Source organism: Leopardus geoffroyi, chromosome A2 (assembly GCF_018350155.1).
Source record: "Leopardus geoffroyi isolate Oge1 chromosome A2, O.geoffroyi_Oge1_pat1.0, whole genome shotgun sequence".
Taxonomy (NCBI): domain Eukaryota; kingdom Metazoa; phylum Chordata; class Mammalia; order Carnivora; family Felidae; genus Leopardus; species Leopardus geoffroyi.
This window is the reverse complement of record NC_059331.1, coordinates 158,501,230-158,521,964: the sequence shown is the minus strand read 5'-3', so window position 1 is coordinate 158,521,964 and position 20,735 is coordinate 158,501,230. Positions and strand designations below refer to the sequence as shown.

Sequence of the window (20,735 nt, the reverse complement as noted above, 5' to 3'; positions counted from 1 at the left end):
GCTGGATCCTGGGGAGCCATACGAGATGCATCTAGAGGTAAGAAAGGTGTAGACCACGAGGGACTTGTTTGCATTCTCAAGAAGATGCTCTTTATACTGATGGCAAAGCTCAGAATATTAAGCCTTTTTATTAGGGGAATGGCATTAGATTGCCAGTTAGAAAGTTTAGTTTGGTAGCAATATGGAGGATAAGTTGGTTAGGGAAGGGATGGAGGTCATTCAACTCTGAAATCCAAAACAGACATGGTGCATAAATCAACTTTGCTTTGCTGATGGAGTTTCTTGGGATGTGTGGTCCAAAGCCTCCTTTGGAGGAACACAGAGGGAGGAATCAGTGTAATGACTAGGATTCTGGATTAGGCAACTGGTTGCTGTCTTTCTTTGAAACTGAGAATATGAGAAGAACAGGTGAAGACGGGAAGCTGGTCAGCCGACGTGGGGACATAAAGAGATTGATCTGTCTTTGAAACTGTGTAGAAGTGCCTTGATATAGATACATCGATATCTATAAAATATATCTCCCTTTAGGCAATTCTTTCTTCCTCCCTCCCTCTTCCTCTCTGTGTGTGTACACACACACACACACACACACACACACACGATTCTACTCAATTTATACAAATACACACACACATACATATAGCCTGGCCTAGTGATACACCTTGAGAATCATCAACATATTCATGGTAACTAAAAAGTCAGGTGTGGACCCTTACACCCTGGAAGAAGGTATGGAGTGAAAAGAGCCATGACAGAGCCCTAGAGAAGAGACAGAATACCTTACAAGAAAAGAAGGAGGAGAACTGAAAGAGTCGTATCATTGAGACCAAGGTAGTTTAGAGTTTCAAGAGACAAGGGAATGACCACCTAAGGTGTTGAGAATATAAAAGATATAGTAATAAGTTTGACAGCCGAGAAGAAACTTAATCAGGCAGGTTTCGTGGCAAAATAGAGGTAGAAGCCAGATTACCATGAGTTGACTACTAAGTGGGAAGGAAGGGAGGTAGAAACACATTGCTCTTGTGTTTTTACCCTTCTTCACTGTTCACTCAGAGCAGTTGCATTTGGGGGACGAAAATGCCTCTCGTGAGGCCTTTTCCAAGTTAAACAAAACCAGAACGTGCATGTTGGGGATGATAACGTTTGTTTCCAGGTATGAGCCCAGGTGCAGCCACCATGCTGTATAAGATGGCTGGCACATTGACGGACCCTGATTGTATCACTCTGTGCTGGCGAAGTACTTTTCAACCTATTTCAGGTCCGTCTTCTCTTCCTGGCCCGTCCCCAGCTCTGCAGTCTTGGGGCGCCCTTCCCCTCCTCCTCTGTGTGGGCACCTTGGTCTGAGCCCAAGTAGGAAGCTTTGAGTTTGACCTATCAGTGTCCCTCTTTCTGGTCTGTCGTCTTCTCAGTGTTATACAACCTAGGGAAACTGACCACAACCACTGTTTTCCTGTGCCAAACATGATCTTTAAGTCACGCACTTAAAGCCCTACTCAAATTTTCTGACTCCTACACAGAATTTCCAAGTAAGCCTTCATGCGCTCCCCTCATCTGGGTCATTTTCATTGCTTTTTAAAGACTTTTTTTCTCCTACAGGCCCTAAACAGTCTATCCATAAAACAGAATTTACTAAGTTATAACTTCTCTCATTTTCTAAACCTTAAAAAATTTACAATTGCATTTTTATGATCCAGGATGAAATAACGACCACACCTAGTTCATCTGATGCTAGCCAAATCCAAATACATAGAAATGTGCCACTCCCAGTATCAACAGTATTCATAATCCCCTCCTCTTGTAAAATACACGTGGCTGGGCATCCTAGGCTGTGACTGAGTCCGCTTACTTCCCTATTGACATGTACTTTCTTCCTAGTTGGTTGGAAGCTCATTTGGGGGAATGATTGATGCTTTGAGAGGCTACAGGTGCATTTCTACCCTTGAGCACATGGATGAGGATGATGGTGGCAAGGGTGGTAGGTTTCAAGGCAACCTGGATATACGGTGAAGTCTCAAAGGGAAAGGCATGAAGTAGCAGCCTGATGCCCATACAGCTTTCAAGTTCTTTGACCTTAGAGTAGTGTTTCACTCTGGGGAGTGGGGGGAGGGGGTTATAGAAAGATGCCCATCAGCAAAAACCTACGGTTGATCCCTCAGTGATTCCAAAGGAGCACGGGAGGAAATAGCAAATTCGGTCTCTGGGGAAACTGTTTAAAAACTCATTTGAACATTGGCCTTTTCATTTTCAACCATGGGTGACAGAGAATCATTTTTGGAGACTTGATGCAATCCATAAGAGTGCCGTGTGTGGGTAAAACAATAGAAAAGACCGCATCAGCGTTTGTCTGAGCTCTGTCATCGTAATTTATCATAATCCAATTGTAGGTAAAGTAATGGAATATTGGACGCAAGGTGTCCTGGTTTCCTTTATCTCCCCTTCCACGGTCCTCTGTGGCAAGGACACGAGTACATTGTGTCATGTATACTTAGTTCAATTGAGCATTGCTTCAGCATCTTCCTTTGATTGAAAACAAAAGGTTGCCAATGCGGTATCAATGAACTGTGAAGCGATTTGAGTGTTACCAGCAGGGAAATGAAATGAGCCTCTGGGAGGAAGATTGGCACGAGTGAAAGTTTCTATATAAAGGGCTTTGTACAGCTCCAGCTGGGTTGTATTACTTCTTATCCCATTAAGGCTTTTTTCCCCCTGAATTTGGGAGCATTTTGATCTCCTTTGTTCCAAAAGTGGTCAAAACTGAAAATGAAGAAAAAGTGGGAAACGTTTCCAAATAAAGTTCAGCTAGGAGGGCTGGGATTTGAGGGGACTTATTTAAATTGCACATTCATCCTGGATCTTACGAAGGTCTTCCATGGAATGGTGTAAGGTCCCTTGCCCTCTTCCATGGAATGGTGTAAGGTCCCTTGCCCTCTTACACAAACGCACGCACGTGCACACGCGAGCACACACACACACACACACACACACACTGCATGTAACATCCATGTGCATGCATAGACACATCAAAAATCTCAGCACTTGTAAACCTGTCTTACTGAGAGGAAGGAAAGTAAGTATTCTGTCTCTCGGGTCAACTGACCAGGATTTCTTTTCTATTTTTTTTTCTCCCTCCCTCCCTCCCTCCCTCTCTCTCTCTCTCTCCCTCCCTCCCTCTCTCTCTCTCTCCCTCTCTCTCTCTCTCTCTCTCTCCCCCTCTCTCTCCCCCCCGCTCCTTCCCTCCCTCTCCTTTTGAAAAACCCTGTCCTATATAAACCTTTGTCTTTTAAAAGCTCCACTTAGGGGGCGCCTGGGTGGCGCAGTCGGTTAAGCGTCCGACTTCAGCCAGGTCATGATCTCGCGGTCCATGAGTTCGAGCCCCGCGTCGGGCTCTGGGCTGATGGCTCGGAGCCTGGAGCCTGTTTCCGATTCTGTGTCTCCCTCTCTCTCTGCCCCTCCCCCGTTCATGCTCTGTCTCTCTCTGTCCCAAAAATAAATAAACGTTTAAAAAAAAAAATAAAAAAAAAATAAATAAAAGCTCCACTTAGTTGTTCATCACTTTGTCATGACCAGAATTACATTTGACTTAGATGCGTATGGAATGGTTTAAGTGATATATATAAACATGCATCAGAGTTAGGAACCAAGTTAGCAAAGCAGAGTGTAACCTACGATGATCTATAGACTGAGAGAGAGGGTTAAACTTGACAGAGAATAAGACTAAAGATGGCCCGATCCCATATTGCCTTCTGAAGCAGACTGGGACTACTAATGTGATACCTAGTAGTTTAGGATAATCTAAGTATCGAAGACATACTGATGGTTACTATACCACTGAAATCTCTTGGGAGCCATGTGTGACTCATAAAATAGCCTCTGATCCTGAAAGTTTGGAAAATTCTATTTTAATATCTATAGGGGAGTCTGGATGGCTCTAGTCAGTTAAGAGTCCGACTTTGGCTCAGGTCATGATCTCGTGGTTTGTGGGTTCGAGCCCCACATCAGGCTCGACAGCTTGGAGCCTAGAGCCTGCTTTGGGTTCTTTGTCTCCCTCTCTCTCTGTCCCCCCCCCCCAAAAATAAGTAAAACATTAAAAACATAAAATATATCTGTAGAGTTATACTGCCCTTTACATTTATGAAATACTGTCTTCATGCTCTTACTGGACTCTCCAGCAGTCCTTGTAAGCAGAACGCTCACATTCATTGTTTCTGCTTCTCAGATGAGGAAACTATGCATAGAACAATATTGAGTTCTGTGGTACATCCATGAATAGTCTAGGAACTTTCTGAATCCTACTTGTGTGCCATTTGCTTTAGAGTTCTCTGTTAGAATCCGTGCCTACTCCCTGAATGTCATTGAATCCATAGTGAGGTCTCCAAAAGAATGAAGGAGAAGTAACCATCCTCAAGCATTTTCTGTGTATCGAGAGTGGCTCATTGAGGAATATGCACTGAAATCACCTGCATAGCTTTATTTTTCTCCTCAGTCAACTTTTTTTTTTTTATTATGGAAATAGTCCTATTTACAGAAAATTTGAAAGACTAGTATGATGAACATATTCCAACTATTTTTAAATTTTTAAGCATCTTAGCCTGTATACTCTGTGTATAGACTCTTTTCTTTTTTTTTTCTTTTGGTAACCATTTGAAAGTAAGTTGCAAATGTCCTATCACATTATGGTAAATACTTCAGCATGGGGGATGATATTTAGAAACCAGGATCTAGGTCATACGTGTGCCCATTGCTACTGTGGTTAGACTTTTTCAGTGAACAGAACTAGAACAACAAAAAGGGGGCACTTGGATAGCTCAGTTGGTTGAGTATCAGCCCTTGATTTCAGCTCAGGTCATGATCTCCCAGTTCGTGGGTTTGAGCCCTGCATCAGGTTCTGCACTGACAGTGTGGAACTTACTTGGGATTCTCTGCCTCTGCCCCTCCCGTCTCGTGTCCTTTCTCTCTCTCAAAATAAAAAATACACATTTAAAAAAAAACACAGAAAGGTATGTGTATGTGTGTATAGTATAAATCACGAGGTCACTTTGATATTTTGAATTCAGTTTTAACACATAGTTTTTATTTTTTTATTTTTATTTTTTAAAATTTTTTTTTTTCAACGTTTATTTATTTTTGGGACAGAGAGAGACAGAGCATGAACGGGAGACGGGCAGAGAGAGAGGGAGACACAGAATCGGAAACAGGCTCCAGGCTCTGAGCCATCAGCCCAGAGCCCGACGCGGGGCTCGAACTCACGGACCGCGAGATCGTGACCTGGCTGAAGTTGGACGCTTAACCGACTGCGCCACCCAGGCGCCCCTAACACATAGTTTTTAAACTGCTTTTACTTTATATTTTTATTTCTTTAATCCCCTCATAATCCTGGCTTGAAATGTCATGCTTGTATTATACTATGATATATAGTAGCTAGTTTCAAATTTATAGTTCCCACATTACTATTAATAGTGAACCTAGTGAGCGAAATTTAAGATTTCTTTGTAGGTCTGTCTTTAAATTATATCCCAGTCAGAGCACTGTATCTAAAATTTCTCACTTTAAATATTAAATATTTTTCTTCCTGTGGTTATGCTACTAATTTAATATACTCTTAGGCTCATTTGTTGTAGTTTATTTGAAGTTATAAGACTTTATCTTTTAATTATTTAAATATTTTACAACGGTTACGTAGTCCAAAGGCAAAGCTTGATAAAAAGATAACCTCAGGAGAGGTCTTGTGTTTATTCCAGTCTCCCTCACCACCACTACCCTCCTTCAGAATCTTCTAGATTATTACAAAAAAAAAAAAAAAAAAAAAAAAAAAGGCAAAACAAGGCAGATCTGTACACATTTTCTCACTTCCCCCTTTTTATATGAAATTTGGCATAGTGTATACATCTGTCTCAATCTCCTTTTTTCACCTAATAATATATTTTGAAAACCACCATATTCAGCAATAGAAATCATCCTCCTACCTTTGTTATGACTGGTTAGTACAATATTGTGTGGATGTATCTAAATGTACCATCATTTATCCATGTTCAGCTTTTTGAAAGAACATGCTAGAAGTTCAGACAAGGTAGTTCTTTGAGTCGTGATTATGTATATTTAGGGAGTGTTCCTCAGGTGATTCCCACTTAAGACCTATTTTCTTCTCAAAACACCTTATGAGGTGGAGACAATATGACCCAATTTTCAAGATGAAAAACTGGGTCTTAAAAAGATGAACTGACTTCCAAGGGTTATATTCCACTCCTTAACAGAAAAGCCACATTCCAAATCTGTGTCAGATTGACCCTTGAGTTTTCTTCACTCCATGACCGTTTCCAGTTACATGATTCGTGACCTTGACACGATGCCATTCGGTGTAGAAGAAACAATTTATAGATAAACTCATTAAACATAACCTATAAATATCACATCACTCTTTATAACAGAGCAATAGGCTTCACTGCCGACTTTTGTAGAGTGTATGTGTTTTTAAATAAAAATGAATGGACACAATCAGTTTTCTTATCAAAGAAGAAGAAGAATATTCTATCATAGCTGAGGTAGTAATGATAATGAATCAGAGTCTTTTCTTTTTGGAAAAAGTCCTGTTGATAGAGGAGCCTCAAAATTGATTAATTACATACACGTTGCCCTTTCCAATTGTCTGATGATAGGAAGCCAATTTCACTCCTAACCAGAAGCCCTCAAGGTAAAAGGCACAGAGTATGGAACATTGGTCTTATTTTATCAGGGAAGGTTAATGTACAAAAATGCCGCTCAGGGGAAGGATTTATTTTCTCCTGGGTGAAGCTAGGCTATTAAGAAGTGGGCACTCTTTGGAATTTTGATAATAGTAATTGAAAAGCTATGAATAGAGCTTAATATTTTTTTCTGAGCATATTTCACACCATAAAATATTTCCCAGAGCAGAGTAAGCCTTACGAAAAATAAAAGGACTTGGATGAGTTTTTTTCATACATTCATTTGACCAGCATATTATTAAAGACTTATTTGTATCTGGTATTAACAAATTGCTAGACTGAGGAGGAATAAGTTACTCTCAAAGAGCTACTCAGTATCATCCCTAAATAGATGATGATTTCACAATAAAATAAAGTTCCAGATATATCTACAGAACATCATGGAAGCCTAGAGAAGCAGAACATATCATGCCATAGACCAGTCTTACGTACAGCTAGTATCATGCAGGGATGAGATGCACCCAGGCACTTGGCTTGCACGTGGCCTGCTCTGTACTCTTGTTAATTGCTACTCTGCTGTCCGTGAGAAAAACAATTTGAGGCTGTTTTCAGTGATAGAAACCTAGACGGATAGGCCATAGAGGCAACTCCATAGGCAGACCTTATGTTCTGTTCATGGCACTTACCTCTTAGATGCAAGTATTCCTGCCCTTGTAAACACCAATTCATTGCAGCCACGTTCATAACAGATCTTTAAATAGTGTTAAATATGGCCCCAACATTATTAGCAGCAACACTTAATCCTGCATACCATCCAGTAGGCTGCCGTAAAGAATTTCATTTCTAAAACCAAATAGTGCATAATTCTTTAAATCCGCCTTATCTTTAACACACACTTCATTTAAAACAATTTTATGAACCAAATTCTAACTTACTACTTAGCATAAAAATGTTGATGTGCAACATTAAAAAAAATTAATGCTACAAATCTTGTCCTCTCTTCCTTTTATCTACAATGCCTTTTCCATGAAAAAATGCATTTATGTCTAAAATAGAAGTTTATTACAGCAAGGCTCTTTGGGACAGGAGTTGTACTTAAAGGAAACATTCAGAATCATTACAAAGGGAACTAGAAAGAGACCGTATATCACAGTTAATTATAGGATAGATATTTAATGAGCAAACGTATGCAGAAGCAACGTGGTGTCTATTATCCTGTGCTTTGTTAGGTCTGAAATTTTCAAATTACTCAACGCGTACATAGGTGTTGTAGGGCTTCTGGCTCTGTGTGGGAGGCTTAAGTCCTAACTGTGGTGTTTACTGGCCACGGCTCCTGGGAATGCTGAGTGAGTCTCCGTTTCTCCATGTGCAACTGGAATGATAATGCACATACATTTCATGAAAGTTACAGTGTTCAAGGCCATGTATATGAAAGCTGGTTTGGGTTTTTTTTTTTTTTTTTGGTTTCTTTCCTTTTGGGCTTCAAGCGGAAAGGGCTGAATTAATTGCACATTATTGGCACATTGTCATCCTTGGTCACTTTGTTTCACCATTTGGTTAGGATTTGTTGATTCAAATCCAGTTCCCCTCTAGGATTCCCTTTCCATCACATAAGGAGCTATTCCTAATACATAATTTATCTTTTTGTTTGTATATCCTTTGCAAATTGTGTATTGTTTTTATGGCCACTAAAAATATTTTTGTACACATCTGTAAAAGAAAAGGACTCCTAAAAACCATAATTACAATCCCATTTTCACACCCCATAGAAGTTAAAAATAATTACTTAATGTGATAAGGTGTTTCCATTTCCTCCATTGTTGTAAGAGGTCTTTACCATTGCCATGTGATCCGATATCCAAACACGGTCTGTACATTGCAATGGATTTTTTTTTTTGTCATTCTTTTAAAAAGTAGGTCCCCTTGTCTGTCGCTGTCTCCATTTCTCTTTTTCTTCTCCTTCCTCTTTTTCTTCCCCTCCTCAATATTTTCGCCGAAGAAACTTTGTCATTTGTTCTATGGAATTTTCACATTCTGGGCTCATTGCGTGGCTTGGTGTCATTAAATGCTTTCTATTTTCCTTTGAATTTTTGTTATTTTTAGTTAGTTCTAGAGCTATGATCAGAAACAACGCAAAACCTGAGGGGAGACTTCTGAAAAAGGGGACATTACATGACAACATTGGCTTGGTCTTTATTGTGATGTCGTCATCATGCACCTCCATGACCTTATTAGTGGCTGCTCAATGGTCATCCTAAACTATTCTGCCATTATTACTTCATTATTGCCTGAAATACCTCTATAAAGAGAAGCTTCCCTCAGACCAGCTACTAAGTTATCCTGCGGAATAGTCTGTAAAGGAAAGCAGGATATGCACTTGATTCTTTTTTCTCTTATCTACTATGTTTCAAAATAAGGAATTGATTCCCTAGCATTCTTTTTTTTTTTATTGTTATATGCATTTATTGGCTAACATTAATGCAGTTTGAGGGAACAAAGGCTCACAAACACTCTACACAGTTTCACAAGATACAGTGCAGAGAAAAAAAGCGATTTAAGAAGGATTGATAGTATCCTAGAGTCTTGGTGGCTGCATTCCGGGGGGATGTTGAACCACTAATTCCTGGCAGAGGGGGTCTCGTTCCTGGAGGGGGCATGCCTATTGGTGTCCCTCAAGCAGGGGGAAGCCCAGCTGGGGGGCCCACGGGTGGTCTTATATCAGGTGAAGGAGCCATAATGCCTGGAGGTGGTGTTGCTCGGCCCGCAGGAGTGGGTGGGGGGAAGTCACTCATTACTTGTTGGGATGGCCCCCGGGCCCTCAGACAGTGTCTGCTCATCCAGTAGGAGTCTGGGGGATTGGAACACCAGTCACACTCCTCTGCCAGCTGCCCTGCTGACCCCAGGGCCTCCTGCAGCTCCAGCAAGTGGGATGCCACGATGCCCGTGTCTCCCATGTAGCCACACCAGACCCCAAACTCCCTTTCTTCACACTGTGGCTGCTTGGCAACCTTTAGCTCAGATCTTCCCGAATTCATCTGCGTCACAAAGATATGCTTGTCAAAAGCCTTAAGGTTGCCAGTGAAAATTTGGCCATCTTGCAGGACCCGTCTCATTCTGTCGTCCGTGTGCCACGGCATCTTGTGGCTCTTTTCCCACAGTCGTGGCTGCTGTTCCCCCAGATGCAAGGTCTGCGGTAAGGTTCGAGGGTCTTGAAGACCCGAGGAAGGGCTGCAGATCAAGGTTTGATGCAGGTTCTCCTGCAAACAATGCGAGCTCGGGGAGGAAGCTGCAAAGAGCATATGGAGCCCAGGGGTTCCCTCGGAAATCAGCCCCCCTGGATGTTCCAGCCCTGCTTTAACTGCCTCTTGGTGTCTCAGCTCAAAATGCTTGGCTCGGTTCCGGCTGAAAATCCACCACGGGACCTTACGCTGCTGAAATCGTCTTGGGTACAGCTGACGCTCGGGGTTGTTCAGTGATCTGTCCTTCTAGGTTTGATGTGGACTTCCCCCTGTGGGAGGCGCCGCACCGCAGTCCCTCGCAGTGTTAGCGGTCCTGGCTTGCCCCATTCCCCTGCCTGCTGCGCTGGGGACACACCGTCAAGGCGTCTCCCGCGGCCACCCTGCTGATTCCCCAGCGTCTTCAACGCTGGTCAGCTAGTCTTCTTTGAGCTGGTGGATTTTAGCATATGTGATATGTACAATTGGTCCATTCTAGTTCTTATCCTTATTGCTACTCAAAGTGTCCTACCTTTGGCCAGCGGGAACATATTCAGTTTGGCGCCCAAATGAATCCTTTTGACACAAACCCGCCAGTCTGATAACTGTCTTGCTTTTCTGTCTCTATAGTATGTTCCTGGCTCATCTTGTACATCTCCCGGCTGAGTCCTGGAATTTCTCCGAGGGGCCCTTTTATTAAGAAAGAATAGTTAGAGACCATAATCTGGGCATTAAAGGGAACGCTTGTAGCTGCTAAATTGATTGACTTGACAAGCTAGGGTAACATGAGATCCTACTTATACTTGCTTTCAGACTCAGGACAACAGGGAAATACTCTTTTGATGAGCAGAGTTTTAAAAGTTTGATGAAGTCCACTTTATCCATCCTTTAGGTTATGGATCCTGCTTTTGGTGTTTTGTCTAAGAAATCTTATCCAGCCCAAGGTTACAGGAGTTTCCTTTTATGTTTTCTCTTAGAAGGTCTGTAGTTTTAGGTTTTACATTAGAACTGTGATCCATTTTGAGTTATTTTTTGTATACCATGTGAGGTATGGATTGACATTCCTTTATTTGTATTTAGGTGTCTAGTTTTCCAGCACCATTTGTCGTAAAGCCTATTCTGTCCCCACTGTATTGCCTTTGTAGCTTTGTCAAAAATCAGCTATCTGTGTACATGTGGATCTGTTTCTGGTCTCTCTGATGTACTCCATTGATGTTTCATTTTGTCTGTAAGCCAGGACTACAGTGATGCGATGCAGTACAGCGAATAATTGTTGTTTATTACGTGCCTTTTTGTGTTTTTGCCAGTGTATCTTCGGTTAGAGCCCTAGAATTATGATCACTGGCTCTAAGCGTCTGACATGTTTCAAGTGCTCCACGATAGGGTTGTGCACTGCCGTGGTAAGAGTGCCTGTTTCTTCTCAGCCTTATCTATCTATAAAGGGGCATCCCAGTGGCTCAGTCAGTTAAGCGTCCCACTTGGGCTCAGGTCATGGGTTCTCCCGGTTCATGGGTTCGAGTCCCGCGTCAGGCTCTGTGCTGATCTCTCAGAGCCTGGAGCCTGCTTCGGATTCTGTGTTTCTCTCTCTCTCTGCCCCTTCCCCACTCACATTCTTTCTCTCTCTCTCTCTCTTTCTCTCTCTGTCTCACAAATAAACAAACATTAAAAAAAAATCCCAAAATAGTTTTGGTTTACATTTTTCTTGTTATCCGTGAGATTGAGCATATTCTTATATTTTTAAATTCTTTTTCTCTGGACTGTCCATTTTTCTCTAAAGTTATTGGCCTAATTTTTTTTCTGTTACTGTTAGAACATCTCTCTATGTATTAGTGGTATTTCCCCTTTGTCTATAATGTCAGTTGCATATGCTCTTCTCTGTTTTTCTTCTTCTTTTCTGATTTTGGGTTGTGTGTATATGTACTTTACGTAAATGACTTTCTTTTTACCTTATTACCTTTGTAGATAATTATATATTTTTAGTAACAGACTTAATTTAAAAAAATTTTTTTTTATATTTTATTTATTTTGATAGAGACAGAGCACAAGTGGGGGAGGGGCAGAGAGAGAGGGAGACACAGAATCCGAAGCAGGCTCCAGGCTCCGAGCTGTCAGCACAGAGCTCGACCTGGGGCTCGAACACACAAATTGCGACATCATGACCTGAGCCGAAGTCGGACGCTCAACCGACTGAGCCACCCCGGCACCCCGTAACAGACTGACTTTTAAAAATAGTTTTAGACTTACAGATTAGATTGATTAAGTGAATAATACAAAGAATTTGCATATATGTCTCCTTATCCCACACACATAGTTCTCCTTATTATTACTAATCTATTGTATGGTGCATTTGTTATACTTAATACTGACTTACTGTTACGAAAAGTCCATAGTTTGTTCATAGGTCCTTACTTTTTAACTTGATGTCCTTTTTCTATTCCAGAATCCCACTGAGGGTCCCATGTAACATTTTAGATATTATGTCTCCTTAAGTTTCTCTTGATTGTGACGTTTTTATCAGACATTCCTTGTTTTTGTTGACCTTGGCAGTTTTGAGGAGTACTGGTCAGACATAACGTAGGATGCTCTCTATAGAATGCATCTGATGTTTTTCTCATGATTAGACTGGGTCCATATGTTTTAGAGAGGAAGAGTTAAAGTACTATTTTTATCACATTATCCCAAAGGTACATACAAGCAGTATGACTTACCGCTATTTTTTGCTAACCTTGATCACCTAGCTAAAAGCAGCGTGTGTCAGCTTTTTTCACTTTAAAGTTGCCCTGCCTTTCCCACCCATACCCCTTCCATATTTACTCTGGAAGGAAATCAATATGTGCAGCTTGCACTTAAGGGGTGGGGACAGTTATACTGCCACTCCATTAGGGTAGTTAACATAATTTATTTGGAATTTTTGTGTATGGAATTTCTCTCTTTTTCCCCCATTTAAAAATGTATTCAGTAATTTATTTTTCTCAGACTAATGAATATTTTTTCTGTATATTGATTTGTATTCTAATAGTATTTCATTTATTTGGTTTTTCAAGTTGTTTCAGTTTTGGCTGTTGGGAACTCTTTCACTTGGGTCCTGTGCCCCTTTGAATTAGCCCCCAAAATTGTGTGTGTGTCCATCTGTCCCATACATGCATGCATGTGTAGATTTTCTTCATATTACAAGATGCTATAGGCTCATCCTGTATATTTCCTGCCCTAGTTCTAGAATCATCCATTTCTCTTTAGAGTTCTGTTTCCTTTTGTTAGGGAATGGTATTAGAAACCAAATTCTGGATGCTAGGTGTGCTTATTACTACTGGGGTATCATTTCTCTACATCCTCTCAGCCAGGAAATATAGGTGTGTATATGAACGTATGTATATACCTGTATTTATACATATTTATATATGCATCTGTATTAAATTAAACATGAGTTTTTGCTGATGTTTCCAACCCGAATCCATTACTGCAGGGATCATTCTGGCTTCTTCCCCTTGCTTGCCTGTAATCCCCCACTCCACCACCGAGGAACCTGGATCTCACCCTCTACCATTTATTTAATTCTTTAACTTCACTATACATGGATAGCACTATTAGAACTGTTAACTTGCACACCTATAGGAAACTTTTATCAACCAGTACAGTGCTCACGTAGTTCCTTTGCCTGTACTCTTAGAGACCATTCATTTCCAAAGCTAGTTAGGTCAGCACCTTTTTTTCCTTCTGCCTTCATTGAGATTGTTCCTTATATTTGTAGTACAGTGAGGTTCTCCTATCACACCCTGCAGTTTTCCCCAAGATCCCCTGAACCTCCTAAGTGGTTCTTTAAATTTGCATACAATCAAGTTCATTCTTTGTCTTCTTGGTATCGTTCTGTAGGTTATGACAGACTCATACTGTCACGCATCCACCGTGACAGTGTCATGCAGTATAGGTTCATCCTGCTATTAGTCCCCTGGGTTTCCGCTAATCACTGACCCCCACCTTTCCTCACACCCTTGGGAACCGCTCATTTTTTACTCTTGCTAAAGTTTTGTCTTTTCTCAAACGTCATATAATGGAAATCATTACAGTGTGTAGTTTTTCACACTGGCTTGTTTTGCTTAGCAATGTGCATTTTCTCCATGTCTTTTCTGATTACCTTTTCACTCAGCAAGATCTTTCAGTAAGATCTTCTGTGCTACTGTATATACATCTGTCCTTTCATAGCATTGTATGTTGGACATCTAGTATATTTGCCCATCCACTCTGAATACCGGGCACCAAATTGCTTCCAAACCTTGAATCACCCCCTCCGATCCCACCCAGCTCCACCCCTGCAAATAATGTAAGGAACCCCCGTCATATATACCTTTACGGACTTGAGTGAGCTTTTCTTTGACACATATATAGCTAGAAAAGGATTGCTAGATCGTAGGGTATATGTTTACTTTATTTAACCGGTTCCAGATTGCCCTCTAGAATGCTTTTACCAAACCAGCAGTATGTGAGGGTTTTTTTTTAATTTTTATTGTGTTTTAAAAATTATCCCCATATCCCCACCAACACTTCACATTATCCAAACTTCTGGATATAAAGTATATAACAATCGGGTGATATCTTGGTATGTTCATTTGTATTTCTGTCATTACTAATGAGTCTTAGCATCTCTTCATATGCTTGTTATTTTTTTTTTTTTACATTAGAAGTGTTTATATATATATTTTTATTTTGTTTTGTTTTCATTTAATTCCAGTACAGTTACCATAAAGTGTTATATTAGTTTCAGGTGTATAGTATACTGTACTGATTCACCACTCATTGCTCATCACGACAAGCATGCTCGCTCCTTAATCCCGCTTGTTAGTGTTAACTCATTTTTTCTGTTGGGGATAGTGTCAAATTTTTATTGCTATGTTTCTTATATATTTTAAAGATGAATCTGCTGTCAACTCTGAACATTACAAAATGTCTTTTCTCATCACATCATCTATTAGCTTTGTTCATGATACCCTTTGTTGGATAGAATAATCAGTTTAGTCTTGGGCTTGGTGGATGGTGGTACCATTTACTGACACACTGAAAGTGGGGAGGGGAAGAGGATGGGCTGTGGGTAGGAACTAGGGTTGATTCAGCTGTGTTAAGTCAGAGATGGCCATTGAACCTTCACCTAGGGATCTTGAGTGGCAGTTGAGTATCTGAGTCTGGAGTGAACATGAGATTTTGTTAGTCTTAATATTTTATATTGTTTTCGTTATTCCTTGAAGATTTTTCTTTCCTTTATTTATTTTTTTAAGACTTGGAGCTGTGTTGTTTAAAGTTATGGATAAAATCTTTGGTTAAGAAATTGAATTTGAAGGTACTTTTATTTGTATCCTAATAGTAATTTTTGCTGCATATGGAATTTTGACCATAATTTTATTTTTTTCTAATCCCAAATATTTCATCTGTGTAGAGTTGTTGTACAGTTCCAGCCCTACTCACCCTCTGCCCCTCTAACTCTCCTGGCATGATTCAAGGGCTCTCTGGGTGTATTTCATAGAACATTTACTATTCACCGTATAAGTGATTTTTCCTCCATTTCACATTGAAGTCATAAGAAATAACTCAAGGTGACTCTCATCTTCAAATTGAATATGAAAATAGTTTTTAAGCAAACCTATAATATGTTCATGGGATTTAGTTATCAGGTACTGACTATTATAGTTTCAAGACCATCTTCCATGAGAAAAAAAAATGTCCATCTGCAAATGTGCATCTTTTTAAACATGGAAACAGTTTTTACCTCAGGATTATTATTTTTAAAAGCAAAACCTTAATTATTAAATGCCTTTTTAAAATGGAAACAAGACCCTTTATAGTTCTTGTGAGGAGTTTATCTGTGGCAACTTCTGAGCTTGCAAATAATAGAAAAAATATTTGAGTCAAACAATAATATAATGTACTTTTTCTTATCTCTGTTTTTAAGGCTCACTCATAATGATTATTTTTTGTAACAACACTTGCACATCCATGCTTTTTTTTTTTTTTAATGTTCATTCATTTTTGAAGGAGAGAGAGACAGAGCGTGAACAGGGGAGGGGCAAAGAGTGAGAGAGACACAGAATCCAAAGCAGGCTCCAGGTTCTGAACTGTGTCAGCACAGAGCCCAGTGTGGGGCTCGAACCCATGAGCTGTGAGATCGTGACCTGAGCCGAAGTCAGATGCTTAACTGATGGAGCCACTCAGGTGCCCCAGTCATAATGATTATTAATTCTAGATTCCTTCAGACAATTGTGTAACAGGATTGATTTATTTTTTATTTTCATCAAATAAAAGTGATTTCTAGTATACACAGTTGTATATCTGTCATTTATCTTTTTATAAACTATAACCAATTCATTATCACATATACATGTATTTTAAGAAAAACTAATCATTTTGGTTGTTGCAAATAATATCTAAGAACCTAATTAGGGGATACAGTTATTAACATAAATCCATGGTTTTATACCTTAAAACACATTCACAGTGTACTTTTTATTATTTAGGAGGAAACTATATTATCTTAGCTATTTTTATAGGGATGACATTTCTTTCAAAAGGGGATGTGTCACCATCCTTGAGAAGCCAAAACAAAGAAAATCTTTCTTTTAGGTATGAAAAAAAAAAAAAGCCTTATATTGCTGAGCTGAGCACTCATAAAAATGACTAATGATACTTCTAGGCATCATTCATCAGACTTAGGTTTTAGAGAGAAAAAAAAATCTCATTATCCACTCCATATTCATTTAAGTTTTAAGTGCTTAGAAGACTTGTCATAACCTGGGCTTCAGGTCTGCAGTGGTAAATCTGAACACCGCTCCATTCCAGCAGCAACTCCGGGCGCCCCCGGATCCAGCGCCCCCACGTGCGGGAGCTTTCTCTCCCCTTCTGCCCTGGTTCTTGCATGTCGCCGCCCCATCACTCCTCACTTTGTAATGTTGTTAGAATTTCTAAAACCAGATTGATCTAAAAGCTTCCCATTCGGTCAGAAATACCAGAAGAACATATTGGGCACTTGGGCACGTTGCATTTGCATTAACGAGTTTAATCACGATGAGCAAGGGAAGAGCACTTTATTATATTCAAACGGGCCTGGAGAACGAGATTTCTGTGAGGTCATAAAACATGATATTGGCCTTAGTTTTGTGCTCTTTCTGCTCTGCCCAGTGCTTTCTCCATCTGCCACACCATGCTGACTTCTCACAGAGCAGAGTTGCTCTGATTTTTTTAATTGATTTCATTTTAGTCTATAAGTTTGGGTTGGGAGAGAAAGGACTGGAAATATTATTTATTCGTTAGTATCTGAGAAGTGGAAGGTTAAAATGGGCTACTTTGGTTTAAAAGCCTATGTATCCTATATATCGTTCTTGCACTTGCAGAAGTACAGTATTTATGCTAACATTTCGATACCAACCTTCCTCATTTGAGGAAGTGGTATCTATCCTTTCAGAATGCATTTTTGCCTGAGTTGCTTAAAGAATAGAGTGAGGTTGTTTGTTAATACTCAGCGCTACTGAGACATCAACCTTCAGCTCTCAGAAGAAGGACATAAAGAGAAGCAATTTTAATGGGAAGAAAACTGCCTGGTTTCAAAAACTTTTTTTTTAATGTTTATATATTTTGAAAGGTGGGGAGGGGACAGAGAGAGAGAAGAAGGGAAGGGCAGAAAAAGAGAGAGGGAGAGGGAGAGAATCTCAAGCAGGCTCCACGCTGTCAGCGCATTGCCCAACACACAGCTCGATCCCACCGACTCATGAGATCATGACCTGAGCCGAAATCAAGAGTCAGATGCTTAACCAACCGAACCACCCAGGCGTCCCCAAAACTCCTTTTATGCTGTCTCTTGTTAAGTTCTCTCTTAAGGAAAAGAGAGAAAGTTGGGTGAGAGGAAGTTGGGTGAGAGGGTTCCTACAGAATGAGTCCTAATTTATCTCTATGGCATACACATGGCAGCCTAGCTCCTGTTACTTCAATGGCCAATGTTGCCAAAAATTGAACAGTCCATGTCTTAAGCGAGTAAGACTTTTAAAGATTCATTGAGGATTGGAAATTACCACAAAATTACATTTTTCCAATAACTTTTAAACCAGCTGTGAGGTCCAACTTGGATTCGGAAGATAGGCTTCCGATTTTGACTTAGATAGTATGTCCAAAGCAAGCAGCACTCTGAATTGTGGAATTTATGGAGGGGCTAGGATGGGAGAACAAAGCAGTGAAGTTACAGCATTTTTAAGACAAATAATGATTTGGTCATACTCGTTTTTCTTTCATGTGATAGCCTCTGTATGCACTTTCCTGGTCTGTGTTTTCACAGCAGCCTTGAAACACTGAGAAGGTGATGTCCCACACTGCTGTGTAGACTGGCCCTTAGAATGGACATTGAGGTTGAAAAGGAGTGGTGTAGACAGAGGTGAAATTATATGAAGGTATTTCTTATGAAAAGCACCACATGGAAATTATAATGTGCCTTCTGACTCTTGTTTTCTCTATTGGTTTATCTAATGAAATTAAATAATTACAGACGGGCAACAGAGCTCGTCTCCTCATACAAGTGCATTGTTCACACATTAAGGCCACCTCCTTTATTTTTTGTGTTTGCCATGACAAAACAATGACTTTGAAATAGCTGAGATTTATTGAAAACTATTCTAAGTGCTTCGTGCCTACTATTGATTTAGCCACTGCAACAACTTTGTGATGTTAGATAGTATCTCCTCAGTTTTGCAAGTGAGGGAGTTGAGACAGAAAGAGATGAATTCAGTTGTCCAAAGTCACACCGCCCGTAAGTGGCAGAATAGCACCTGGTCCAGATAACCAGACCTAAGTCTACACCAATTCTGCCCCCACTGTGGCTGCCTCTCTTGGCACTGTTACTGCAGACACAGTGATAAATATAAGCTAAAATACAGCGACTGAGACTGAATGCCAGCGTTCTCTTATAGAACAGTCATCCAAATGGCCGTTAGTAGAACAATAGTAATGTTTTATTAAGATAAACAGCTAAATGAAAAAGCAACATTTAATTATTTTCATAGATGAGTAAAGATAGCTTGTTCATTGAAAACCATGCGTACCCATTAAAGATCCTGAGTTTTCAACTATTTTGCACATGAGATGGTTTTCAGCCCTTTACCAGGTGCATCAATATGTATATCTCAGAGAAAATGCCCAACTACCATGACTGAGCTGCCAAATGTTTAAAAACTGTTACTGATGGTTAGAATAAAGGCTTCCCAGAACATACTTCTTAATGTTCCCTGCAATAAAGAATTACTGACATCATACAGGAAAAAAAATTAATATTTCGTCCTGACTTTTAAAAAAATCTCTTTAGTTTTACTTATTTTTTTTCTAAGTAGCTAGTTGCATATACACATAGCTATTTCACTTGCCACTGTGTCCTTGGCTTGTGTTATAGTTGTGCCCAAATCATACACATCTTTCACTTTTGAAGTTTGGAACAACAGAGTCATGACAGCATTAATCATGATAAACAATCACGAAGTCTGTGACAGTATTTAACTTGGATATGGAGAATGAAAGAAGAGATATTAAAATGCCAGTGACATTCAAGAGCAGGACCTTTATTTTGTATCCACCCAAAGATTCTTTTCTTACAGATAACTTCAGAAATTAAACCCTGAAAACATTCTTTGTGCACCGGGTTTTCGAAGTGCTTGCACTCAACAATGAAAATGCAGTGCTTTTCTTGTCCAGATCTACAGGAAAAAAGTGCTATCAGTTATTTAGAATCTGATTTATGCCTTAAGAGAGTAGCTGCCACTCTCTGTGATTTCATGGAAGCCGGGTATCAAGGAGCAATTTTCAAAGAATTGAAAGCTGGTGCAGGGTCATGAATAAACTCGGAGAAGCTTTGACCTTCCCTGTCAAATGATAAGGCCATAAATATGTTGGTAATTCTGCTTTGTTGTGAGTACCTGTTCTTTTCCATCATTGTGGAGTTTCTAGGATACCATAAATTGGTACCAACAAAACTAAAACAAATTTTTTTATTGTATAAAAAAATTAGAAGAGTAGAAAGTGTAAGATAGAGAACACAGGAAGCAGCCTCTTGTGTATTGCTCCTGAAGTATATCTGGCATTGGAGGATCCAATTTTGGGAACTTTATAGTATCCAAATCAAATTTAAAATAACTATTTGGTCACATTTTATCATTTACCTAAATGATACTAAGTAAATGACTTTGGGATAGGAAGTATGATAGTTAATATACAATGTTTAATGCTTTTTTCCCCTTATGATGCCAAGTTCATTAGGGAATAGGGCTCATTTTTGCTTTGATGCAGCCTTTCTAAATAGTCACATACAGTACAGTGACTTTGAATATATGTAATGCTGTTAAGCATAAATGTTCTGTTTTAATGATTGTTATCTTAATTTCATTAAGATGAAATTTAATGACTGTCAGGGAACATTTTGTGCTTCTAACTTTACCCTTCCCTTTCCCCCAGTTGGTAGCTTAGGGAGGAATAAAGATGAGGAAAAAATCAGTCCCAATAACCCACAGAGAAGAGGACAAAGGAAAGCTGGTAGTTTTCCTTTAGAAACAACGTCTCATACTGCCACTTTTTAACCATATACTCTGCTGAACAAAAGTAAAAAAATACACATATATGCCTGTTCTGTTTTATGGACATTAAAAGAAGTAGAGGGGGCACAGGAAATAAGAAGGGAAAGGGCCCTGAGGATCTGAAGACACACACACCTGGATGGGGACAGCAAGAGATTGAGAGTGTGTTGGTTATCCTTTGCTGTGTAACAAATGGCCCCAAATCTTGGTAGCTGAAAACAACAGCGAACCTTTATTATTTCTCAGTTTCTCTG

The 20,735-nt window shown here is 39.8% G+C and overlaps 1 protein-coding gene and 1 pseudogene across 12 annotated transcripts in view; one reads left to right on the top strand and one right to left on the bottom strand.

The window, feature by feature from the left end:
* TPK1 (thiamin pyrophosphokinase 1) overlaps positions 1-20,735 on the top strand; it is a 359,845-nt gene that overhangs the window by 232,338 nt on the left and 106,772 nt on the right. The gene's annotated exons all lie outside the window — the stretch shown is intronic.
* LOC123607051 lies at positions 7,828-10,088 on the bottom strand (annotated as a pseudogene).